This window comes from Pleurodeles waltl, chromosome 2_2 (genome assembly GCF_031143425.1).
Source record: "Pleurodeles waltl isolate 20211129_DDA chromosome 2_2, aPleWal1.hap1.20221129, whole genome shotgun sequence".
NCBI classification, from domain to species: Eukaryota; Metazoa; Chordata; class Amphibia; order Caudata; family Salamandridae; genus Pleurodeles; species Pleurodeles waltl.
This window is the reverse complement of record NC_090439.1, coordinates 58,772,830-58,784,854: the sequence shown is the minus strand read 5'-3', so window position 1 is coordinate 58,784,854 and position 12,025 is coordinate 58,772,830.

Below are 12,025 nucleotides of genomic sequence, written 5' to 3'. Positions count from 1 at the left end.
AATGCGTCCACTGCTTTCACGCCTGGATCCGGACGCCAACTCACCTAATTCTACAACTGGTTTGTCAAATGAGAAGCAAAATGTTATGTCTCTAGTGGACCTAAAACTCTGTCTGTCTCCTGGAAAACTTGATGCATGACTTTCCAGTCACTGTAATCCCACATGTAACAGGAATTCCAATCTGCTCTCGTATTCACTTTCCCTGGCAAATATTGCACAGTTGGCTATATATTTTGTTCCATGCAAAACTCCCAAAATCCCTTTCCTATCTCTGAAAGTCTCTTTGACCTGCTGCCTCCCAACTTGTTTATATAAGTGACAGCTGAAAAATAGACCATTCTCAAAAGGAATGAGCCCCCTTTCAGTTGTTCTCTGAAACTTTGAACTGCCAACTCCCCAGCTTTCAATTCCAAACAATTTATGTGATCCTCTCTCTCTCACATGCTACATTTCCCTCCTGTCAGTTGATTTTCCATTACTGCACCCCAACCTAATGTACTTGCATCTGTTTCTAAAACAAGATCTGGTGCTGTACTAAATATTGCTCTCCCATTCCATGCCTGCAGATTTTTCAACAACCATTCCAACTCTTTCACTGCATCCTCTGAGACCTTTATTATGTCCCCATGCCATAAACCTTCTACTAAAGCCAAGTGTGTGACTCATTGGTGTGTCCTGTAATTCAATGGTCCTGGGAAAATAGCCTGAATTGAAGATAAAAGCCCAGCAATTATCCTTTCCAACTCTCTCAAAGTAATCTGTTTCCTCAATACACTCTATATCTCTTTTCATACAATAAATCATCCTTCTGGCAGCTGTAATTGTGCTTTCACTGTGTCTACTACAAACCCTAAAAATCCCATCCTCTGAGATGGTAAAAGAACTGACTTCTGATTGATTACAAATCCCAGATAGTGAAGAATATTTAGTCATCTTCACACTCTCCAATAGTAAAGACCTGTCTTGATTCATGATCAAAATATCATCTAAATAAATAATCAATCTTCATCCTCTTTCCCTCAGATAACCTGATATGGGTTTCATTACAGTCGTAAAACAAAAAGGTGCCAAAGGCAGTCTAAAGGGTAGGCAAGTGAATTGGAATAATTTTCCTTCCCACCTGAACAGTAAATATTGCTGACTCTGTTTTGCCCTTGGAGTCATGAAAAAAGCATCCTTTGGATTTATTTTCTTCAACCAATCTTGCCCTTGAATAATATCTCTCAGAAGGTGTTTTCTTTCTATTTGTAAATGCCTGTACACCACATTGATCACTGGTCTCCAACCTTTGGTCTTTTATTCCACTACAAATAACATACTCACAAACACTCTCTTTTCTTTTTCAACTCTCACAATTGCTCCTTTTTTCCAGCATACCATAAATTTATTTCCTACAACCTATTTTATTTATTTTTTTAAACAAATTTCCTTGGGCTCTGTAGCCTGATGTGGAACCTCTTGGAATTCTATTATATAACCCTTCACTGTCTCCAAAATCCAACCATTTGTTTTATCATCTTCTAATTGTCGACAAAGGGCCATATTTATACTTTTTGACGCAAAACTGCGCTAACGCAGTTTTGCGTCAAAAAAATTAGCGCTGGCTAACGCCATTCTGAAGCGCCATGCGGGTGCCGTATTTATTCAATGACGTTAGCCGCCGGCGCTGCCTGGTGTGCTTGAAAAAAAACGACGTACACCAGGCAGCGCCGGCGTAGGGGGATATGGAGCTTGGGCACCAAAAAATGGGGCAAGTCAGGCTGAGGCAAATTTTTCGCCTCAACCCGATTTGCGCCATTTTTTCCGACTCCCAACCCCCATTGAAATGACTCCTGTCTTAGCAAAGACAGGAGTCAAGCCCCCTTGCCCAATGGCCATGCCCAGGGGACATCTGTCCCCTGGGCATGGTCATTGGGCATAGTGGCATGTAGGGGGGCACAAATCAGACCCCCCTATGCCACAAAAAAATAAAAATAAAAAACTTACCTGAACTTACCTTAATGTCCCTGGGATGGGTCCCTCCAGCCTTGGGTGTCCTCCTGGGGTGGGCAAGGGTGACAGGGGGGGGTCCCTGGGGGCATGGGAGGGCACCTCTGGGCTCCTTCCGAGCCCACAGGTCCCTTAACGCCTGCCCTGTCCAGGCGCTAAAAAACGACGCAAAAGCCGCTGGACGTCATTTTTTTTGACCTGCCCGCTCCCGGGCGTGAATTTTGCCCGGGAGTGTAAATACGGCGCACATGCCTCGGAGTCATTTTTTTAGACGGGAACGCCTACCTTGCATATCATTAACGCAAAGTAGGTGTCCATGCTAAAAAATGACGCAAACTCCATGGACTTTGGCGCTAGATGCGTCTAACGCCAAAGTATAAATATGGAGTTAGTTTTGCGTCGGAATTGTGTCAAAAAAAACAACGCAATTCCGGCGCAAACAGAGTATAAATATGCCCCAAAATGTCTTAACCTTCCTGCAACCTTTCCATGGGAAAAAACAATTTTAGTCTTCATACTCACCCTGTCCTGACAGATCCTGTGCTTGTACTATGGGATCGTCCTTGACCTGATCTGCCTCTACCTCCTCTTCCTTTTTGTGGGTAAAAATTATTTCAGATAAAGCCTTCTCGATAGGATCCTCAACTGTGACAACTTAAGCCTCTGTAAAATGTACATCCAAAAGACTGGCCCCTACCTCCAGCCCTACCATATAGATTCCGGTCACCAAAGACCTTTCTCATTGATGAATGAGCCTTAAATAAGCAGTGAAAGTAAGGGCATATTTTCCCAAGGCTTTTATCATTCCTTCTCCAAAAAGAAGACACTTTGGGGGCCATTCCAACCCTGGCGGTCCATGACCGCCAGGGCCGGGGACCACGGAAGCACTGCCAACAGGCTGGCGGTGCTTCCAGGGCCATTCTGACCGCGGCGGTAAAGTCGCAGTCAGAAAAGGGGAACCGGCGGTTTCCCGACGGTTTTCCCCTGGCCCAGGGAATCCTCCATCAGCGCCGCCATGGGGATTCCGACCCCCTTCCCGCCACCCTGTTTCTGGCGGTTCTTACCGCCAGGAACAGGATGGCGGGAACGGGTGTCGTGGGGCCCCTGGGGGCCCCTGCACTGCCCAGGCCACTGGCATGGGCAGTGCAGGGGCCCCCTAACAGGGCCCCATGAAGATTTTCACTGTCTGCTTTGCAGACAGTGAAAATCGCGACGGGTGCTACTGCACCCGTCGACCCCTGCAACACCGCCGGCTCCATTCGGAGCCGGCTTCTATGTTGCAGGGGCTTTCCCGCTGGGCCGGCGGGCGCCCTTTTGGCGGTCACCCGCCGGCCCAGCGGGAAAGCCAGAATGGCATCCGCGGTCTCCTGACCGCGGAGCGGCCATTTGGCGGTGACCGCATGGCAGACGGCAACCGCCGCCCGCTGCGGTCAGAATGACCGCCTTTGTGTCTTCAAATGCTTTGTTTTTTCGCCATTTCTCCTAATTGTGGACTTATCATCAACAGGATTGCACTTCATCTTTCTGCTATGAGCCCTGCGTTAGCATTTCCCAAATAACAAAATGCTTTTTCGCTTCAACCGCTTAATAAATGTACATGTAGATCTGTCCCTTTAACATAAGATTCTTCCACCATATCAAAAATTCTCACTAAAGGCCCCAAAACAGCTAGCAGTTTAACCTCACAGCACTTCATCAAACTTTCCAAATCCTTTCTTGAATCATGGAATAGTTTAAACAAATAAGTAATCAAATCTGGATACTGATTAGGTGTCATGGAGTCCTTGTCTCCAATAACAGGGTGTGAGCACTCAGCTCATTATATTTCTTTTACTCCTCTCCAGAAGTTTCCTTATTTTTTGTTTATTTGATTCTGCAACTTGACGCATAGGACACCATTCCGTACTACGCAGATGTTTAACATCAGATGGTTCAAATACAGCATGACCTAAGGGATCTTTAACCTCTTTTTTCTGTTCTTTATTTGAGGAATCAATAACTGCAAATTCATCCATTTCCTCATCACAACTCAAATCAAATATGTATTCATCATTTCATTTGAATAATCCTTTTCAATCCAATCAGGCTTACTGCCCATATTCTTTGCAGTGTTGTCCTGCCTTTCCATTGTGTCGCTTAGGACACCTGTCAATATGTTTTTCGTAGTCTCTGGACGTTCTCTTACTACGTCCTCATTTTCCATATGTTTTATCTGTTTAAAACATTTGCACACTGGGCCTCTTTTCTCTGTCTCCTCTTCTTCATAGAGGGACCAATATTCATCTTCCTCCACTAATCTACAATTTTTCTTATTTTCTTTAAATAATTTGTTTTAATCGTCAACTGAATAGTCTCCCCAATCTCCTGAGAAATTAATCTCCTTATCACCTTGTGCTGAATTTCTTTGCCAGAATGTTATTTTCCTCTGACACTTCTATTAACAATACACGTTATTACAATTTCTAAATATTTAAAAATATTAATATAAAAATCTACTAAACTCTTTTCCTTCCTTTTTTTTATTTGTATTTTGTAGAACTATTTATATTTCCCTTAAATAACATGTAATATCTCTCTATTGCCATTTTGTACGCAATCGATATTCCCAACGATGTCCTTATCTTGAAAGAAATCGTTGCCTCGGAACCGAGCGGTACTATTTATAGTTAGGCAACATGAAGCATCCTCCATTTACAATATGAGCTCTATTTCCTATTGAAATAGATTCATATGGTCAATCACAACATTCTTTGCGTGCATCTTGCACGTCAGAGTGCGTGAATGCGCTTGTGAAACCACAAGCTCAAGTAAGGGCTGAAAGCCAGAGTCCGGTGAAGCATTTGTACCTAGAGTGCGAGGGAACACTATCTCTGCACGCGAGGACGTGCTGGCATTTAGAGCGCTTGACTGCTCCTATCCAGCCGTGAAACCGAGTGTGTGGATACTCTCATTCAAAGGCAAACTGCTGAGCTTGAGGATGTGCTCGAAGATGAAATATCAACCGTCATTCAAAGGTAACAAAACTAAACATGGTTTTTGAGAGGCACAGCAATTTAAAAAACTCTGCACTGTTTTCTTCTTTTCAATTAAACAACATTAAGTCACACCGCTTAAAGAACCTTTGAAACAAAAAATAAATATAATTAAATACTCACTAAATGTATGCAGTTTACCCAAAAATTGGGTTTAAAAACACAAATTCTCTCACAAAAGCTAAAGATTATTCACTATCAACCCAACACATCTATTCTACCATTAAATACATTTCATTAAATCAGAATATACATAAAGTGAAATTATCTGCATGGAAGCAGCAAACAAAAGAGGAAGAAGACTGTTGTCATGGAGTTATCTGTACTGTTGTGGTTTCTAATGTTATTGTGACTTCATTTGGTTCTATAAGTCTTTAAAGGTGGCACATAAGTGGTAAATAAAAGGCTTATGCATAATGCTAGTCTCCTGTCTTGACCTAAAATCTGTTAGATTTCCTTGTGCCATTTTTTTGGCCCACCTAAAGGGGGAAGGCCCCCTCTGCATACATTATGCCTGGCACAGGCATAATGTAGCACCAAGGCTTACAAAGTGGGGCAATGCATGCATTACTCCACCTTGTAAATATGGTGCGGCGATTTTGCCCATCTAACAAAACATTAGCGTCACAAAATGATGGAAATGTGTTGGTAGATGGCGCTAGGGGCTCTTAAATATGCCCAAAGTGTATAATAGTTCAATATACATTAACAAAATAAAACTTACCTGCCACCCAGACCATTCTTACAGCTTTTGGTAGCCTGGAATAGTCCTAATTGTACTTACAATCGTAGCACTGGCTAGGGCAATGGGTGGTGAACGCTGCAGTGGCCTACTTAGAAAGGCTGGAGTGCTGGAGTGCTTACTTGTTCACAAATTAAGCACAAGGTCTACTTATTAGGTCTCAAGTACTCTTTGCAGACCAAATAACTGTTTGATTAGGCGAAGAGATTTCCACAACGGGATGGAAGCTGTCACCACCTGGATGAAGGGCAGATGCCTCAGGCTCAACTCTGACAAGACCATGATCCTCATCCTGGGACCCTCCACATCAACTTGGGATGACTTCTGATGTCCATCCACTCTCGGCACCTCCCACCCCAACAAGCCCTGCACGCAACCTCAGCTTCATCCTGGACTCATAGATCCCCATGACCTGCCAAGTAAACTGAGTCGCATTCTCCTGTTTTCACACACTCCGACTTCTCTGGAAGATCTACAAATGGATCCCAAAGGACTGCCACAGAACCTTAACCCATGCCCTGGTTATCCCACTATGGGAACGCCCTCTATGCTGGCAACATCCAGAAGAACTTGAAGAAACTACAGCACATCCGAAACACCTCTGCCACACGGATCCTGGGCATTCCCTGTTGCAAACACATCTCCAGTCACCTAAGAGACCTCCACTGGTTTCCTATCGAGAAAATAATTAACTTCAAACTCTTCGTCCATACATACAAGGCCCTCCATGACCTAGAAACTGCCTACCTCCACCACCTCATCACCTTCTACTACCCCACCAGACCTCTCCACTCCTCTCAACAAACTCTAGCAACCCTACCCCACATACAGAAGACCAGTGCTGGTGGAAGATCCTTTGCCTACCTCACGACAAAAAGCTGGGACACTATGGCCCTGTACCTCAGGCAGTCACCATTGCTACCTCAATTCAGGAAGGACCTTAAGACCTGGCTCCTGAACTGAAGCTCAGGGGATAACCCTCTCCGTGCCTTAAGACCCTTACCGGTGAGTAGTTGCACTCTATAAATCCAGATTTGATTTGATTTGATTTGATCCAGGGTGACTGCATTGTCAACATATACTTCCAATGGTAATATAAGATCAATGCCTGAAATACCAACAGTCTTAATGCAAAGCAGCATAAAGTTGAAGAAAATAAAACACTGTCAGGACCACAAAGCCTTTAAGAGAACTGGAGGCCTTCCTTGAAGTATGAATTGTCTCATATGAATATATGAAAGAAACAAAAATACAAGAAGGGTTTAGTAAAACATATGCATTTGGTAATTGTCAATAACATACCTGTCACCAGTCCTGTTTTATTTTACAATATCTGTTCATATGATAGGTCTTATAGGCCCAGGAACAGCTAATTGAGCAAGGGGGTTGGCAAGAATCAAACTGAGGCCTTTAGAACACACTGACGTCATTGAGCCACGGTGCACCTTTAAGCATGTGCACCTGTGGAAACAGAGTGGTGCACCCTATTACAATGAATGTGCTGTGCATGGGGCAGCAGCACACTCTGTGAAATACGGAGTGGCTACTTCAAAGCCAAGTGTCAGTGAGTGACTGCAGCCGCATGCAGGAGGATGTTTGAGGGGTCCATGGGAATCCCTTTCACACCTCGAGAGGAATGACTTCAGCAGGAACACTCACAATGTATCACCTTTTTGTGGCACACTGTCAGTGTGCCGTCTAAGTGGACATTTGTTTCTGCACCCATATCATTAATATGGTGCAGGAGCGCAGGCAAAGTGATTCCGTTATTAACATTGGGCCAAATCCCATGCAAATGAGGGAACTCCCTATCAGTATTGTCATGGTTCTATTTGTCGCAGCGTTATCAGTATTATAGAAGGGACTACACAAGCACCTGAAACCCTTTCAGCAGTACCATAGTGCTAGATGGCACAAAAGGTTGAGTCCCTGGGCATGATGTGGAATTCGGCTCCTGCAGGTAAATTATAGCCACAAAATCAAGCCTTCTGTTAACTTTCTCTTCGCATGCTTTGAACTGCTCAAGCCAAATGGGAGAAATGTGCACGCAGTATGCCTTCCATTGCAGACATTCTGTGAGCTAGGTTAAAGAGACAGTTTCCTCATTAGAACTCTCTGATTTTCACAGCCAGATGTTATGGAAACAAGTTACAGAGGTATGCAGGGTGTGGCTGTAATGAGACTTGTCACAACCCGTGGTAATGTTGCTATCTGCCCGTGTTTCTACCGGCCTGGCCTGTATCATAAAACGAGACCAGTAAAAGCATTGAGAAAAGCAGTGAACGTTTTCATGTTTCCTTTCTGACACATAAACCCAAAGCAGCAAACACATAAAGAAATCAGTTAAGAACTATCTGAGCGCAGTCTAAATCGTTTCAGAATGAATATTAGACAAAACAGAGTGATAAATGCCGTGTTACAAAAGAACTCGACAGTGGTAAACAAATTATTTTTCACCTACTTGATCTTGACTATTCTAGAAGAGCAAAACAAAAACAAATGGCCTGCATTTTTTCTAAGAAATATGGCAACTCTAGCTCTTAGCTATTATTCTCCTAGGTATCAATCGACCATCTAGGGAGCAATAGAAATGTATCATTTTGAAATTGTTCAATTGTTTGATTTACAATTCTAAATATTTCTTATTTTCTCAGCTAACGAAGTGCCTCTTGCTGGTAGCCTCCTGGATCCTTTTCTCACCTGCACTGAAACGTTCTCATGGCCTTGCCATTCACACCATGAATGCATCAGAAGAATTTCTAGCTCTAGTTCACATCCCAAAGAACCAGTGCTGATGCTAATGCGCCTGGTCCTTAATAAGTAAACTTACAAGGGGACGCGTATAGGCCGATGAACCTTTTGGATCGCATGGAGTATCCCGATCATGTAGTGACCAGTGGCATTAATAATCAATGTAATCAATCAGTAACCACTAAGAGAATCATTAGTCAATCAACAATTATAACCAACAATTCATGAATAACCACAACTCAATAAGCGTTTAACAATTTTTATTTCCCTATCAATTACAATTCTAATGCATTTGGTTAACTCAAACTTTATATAATAATCTCAAAATTAGTTTATTAGCAACCACCAATAACACAATCTAATCAAAACTTGGGAAAACATATGTTCGAATGCTTTAACATAAGCCAATAAAGATTATTATAGCAGCATTAGTAGCAGAGTTCAGCAAACCAGTCCGTCAATCTTTTGTCACTGTCAAGTCACCCGAAGGACCCTTAACTAACCCAGATTGGCATTAGCATGTGGGACTTCATGCAAAACAATTTAGAAAACGTGAATTTGGAAAACATCTAGCTAAGAAAAAAACTATAAAACAGCACAGTTGGTACCTAGAAGAAAAGGCACAAATTTAGGCAGTCACATTTCCATAGCTACCTATCCACAGAATGGTACAGCAACAAGTCAGTCTTCGTCTTCAGGACATCAATAGATCATCAACGCTTCAGGCTCTCAAAAGCATGAGCCCAATGAACCGCGTCTCCTGATGTCATCAATTCTCCCCTTACATCTCCCGCAGCTCTCGTTTTAGCCCCTTGTTGTGACTTTTTATTAGAGTTTTCTAGTCCATCCCCCTAATCCCTAATTGGTCAGTCAATCAGCAGATATGACTCTAACCTATAATATTAATTTTTCAAATCTACGAGTTCTAATATTTCTTCTTTCACAGTTCACAGATTGGTCCACTGTACGATGTCTTCATCATCCGGCTCTTCAGGTATCGAAAATGTTGCATGTTCCTCTTCAGTCAGTGCTCCCATTGTTCAAGTCCTGGGAAATTACATTTAGCCTACTCTACACATAATTGTATCCAATTGACTTCATCATCTCCTGTCCGTCGGTACATTGCAGAAAATTCTAGCTAAGTAATTGTAACATGGGGTAGTTCAAGGTCAGGTCATGCACCAGCTTCTCTGCAGTGTGCTAAAAATTCAGCTTCTTGTGTGAGGCCTGGAAAAGACTAGGCCATAACTTCAGCTAAATTAATTCTACAAGTTAATGCAAAACATAGGTTATACGTTTCAAAATGACATATCACCACATTATTCTTATACATTTTCATTATTTTACACATTTTTAGTTATTTTAGTACAACTTTCGCATAAGTGGCTGCCATACCCCGTGGGCACATTTTTAAACGTGAACAATATTTTCTCTACGATTAATTTCTCTACAACCTTTTCATTAATCAAAACATATAAACATTCATGAATAATTTCTAATTAGCATATCTGCATCAACATTCCCTCCTCTGATGACTAACTATGGCCCTCATTCCAACCCCGGCGGTTTGAAACCGCCAGGGTGGAGGGCAGAGGACGCACCGCCAACAGGCTGGCGGTGCTTCCTGGGCCATTCAGAAAAGGGGAACCGGCGGTTTCCCGCCGGTTTACCCCTGGCCCAGGGAATCCTCCATGGCGGCGCTGCTTGCAGCGCCGCCATGGGGATTCCGACCCCCTTCCCGCCAGCCTGGTTCTGGCGGTTTACACCGCCAGAACCAGGCTGGCGGGAACGGGTGTCGTGGGGCCCCTGGGGGCCCCTGCACTGCCCATGCCACTGGCATGGGCAGTGCAGGGGCCCCCTAACAGGGCCCCACAAGGATTTTCAGTGTCTGCTTTGCAGACACTGAAAATCGCGACGGGTGCCACTGCACCCGTCGCACCCCTGCAAATCCGCCGGCTCCATTCGGAGCCGGCTTCCTCTTTGCAGGGGCTTTCCCGCTGGGCCGGCGGGCGATCTTTTGGAGATTGCCCGCCGGCCCAGCGGGAAAGTTAGAATGACCGCCGCGGTGGTGCGGTCTTTTGGCGGCTTCCGCCCGGCTTTACCCCCTATGTCATTACACCTTTCTTTTCCCATCAATTCACAGTTCTATTTCACTTGTATTTTGTCTCCTTCTTAAATCTTCCCTATAAATTCTTTCCCTGTTTCGTTCTTCCCTCCTATGATTATTTTTAGATATTTTGTAATTTATCTTTTGACATAATTTACATGTACCCCATAATCCTAATATGCAATCACAATTAATATTCACTGTATGATTTTTAATAATACCCCATTCCAAATTTGACTAAACCAATTGCCCACTGAAACAAATCCTTTTCCAACCTTTTCCAAAACACCTGGTTCCTTCAATTCTTTCAAATCCTTACTTGAGTTAGTCAAGTTAGTGAGTAAGTCTCTTTTCTCCAAAATGCCTAGCATTAATCATTTTACAGACTCTGGCATCTTTCGCTAAAAGAATGTCTAAAGCAAGTCTATTTTGAAGCGTCATAGCTCTAGCCATGGCTAATTCAGTATCTAACAGGAGTATTGCCCCCGTAAAATTTGTCAGCATGTTATCCACAATAGTAGACAACTTTCGTATCTTGATCAAATTTAAAATGACTCCCACTGAAGGATTCACTGCACCAAAAATATCTCCCACAATTGCAGAAGAGGTTTCCCTCCTCTGTAGCTCACGATGTAATTCAGTGAATTTTGGAAATTTCTGATAAAGTTTAGGTAAAACTATCGCCAAATAACATGTCCAATACCATCCTTTAGGAAGACGGTAATACGCAGTAAGTCCACAAATATAGTAGATTCCAGGAATAGCAGGGTCCTGACCATTCAGCATAAATGTCCACTTACTCTGGAACAAAAATACATGCCTACATTCACTCGTTCCCACAAACAAAGTGTCAGTGTGTGATTTTGGCCTATATATACAAAGCTTACCTACATGCAAATCATCTAATGCTAATTTCCCTTGCGCTTTGCTAGCAGGGTAAGCATAATCATTCTTGTAAGTCCTTTTTTCTATACCTTTTTCTAATTTTTCTTTTAATGCTTTCTCCTATCATCAGTATGCCCTATAAATCCCTTTTCTAAAGGTGTAATCAAGCATGTCAAGTTGTTTTTGTGCACGTATGTGGTTCCAAAAGTTAGTGTTGGTTCAAGGAATCCTGTAACTAATACTATATCATGTTCTTTAGCCACCTTACTCAGATATTTAATAATAGGAACAATTTAAAACACTACATCATAATTTGAATAAAAATACTGTACGTACTCTTGGTTATAGAATCTTGTTAGTGGCAAACTACAGCTTAGTCCGTAGGTTAAAGGAAGGCTATGGTACTCTACTGATGAAGGAATTTGCATACAGACAAGACAATTCCTCGCATCCATTGTTTCAACATACTCACTCAACAAGCTCCTTGAGCATTAGTATAGTCATGCAAATACTTCTCAT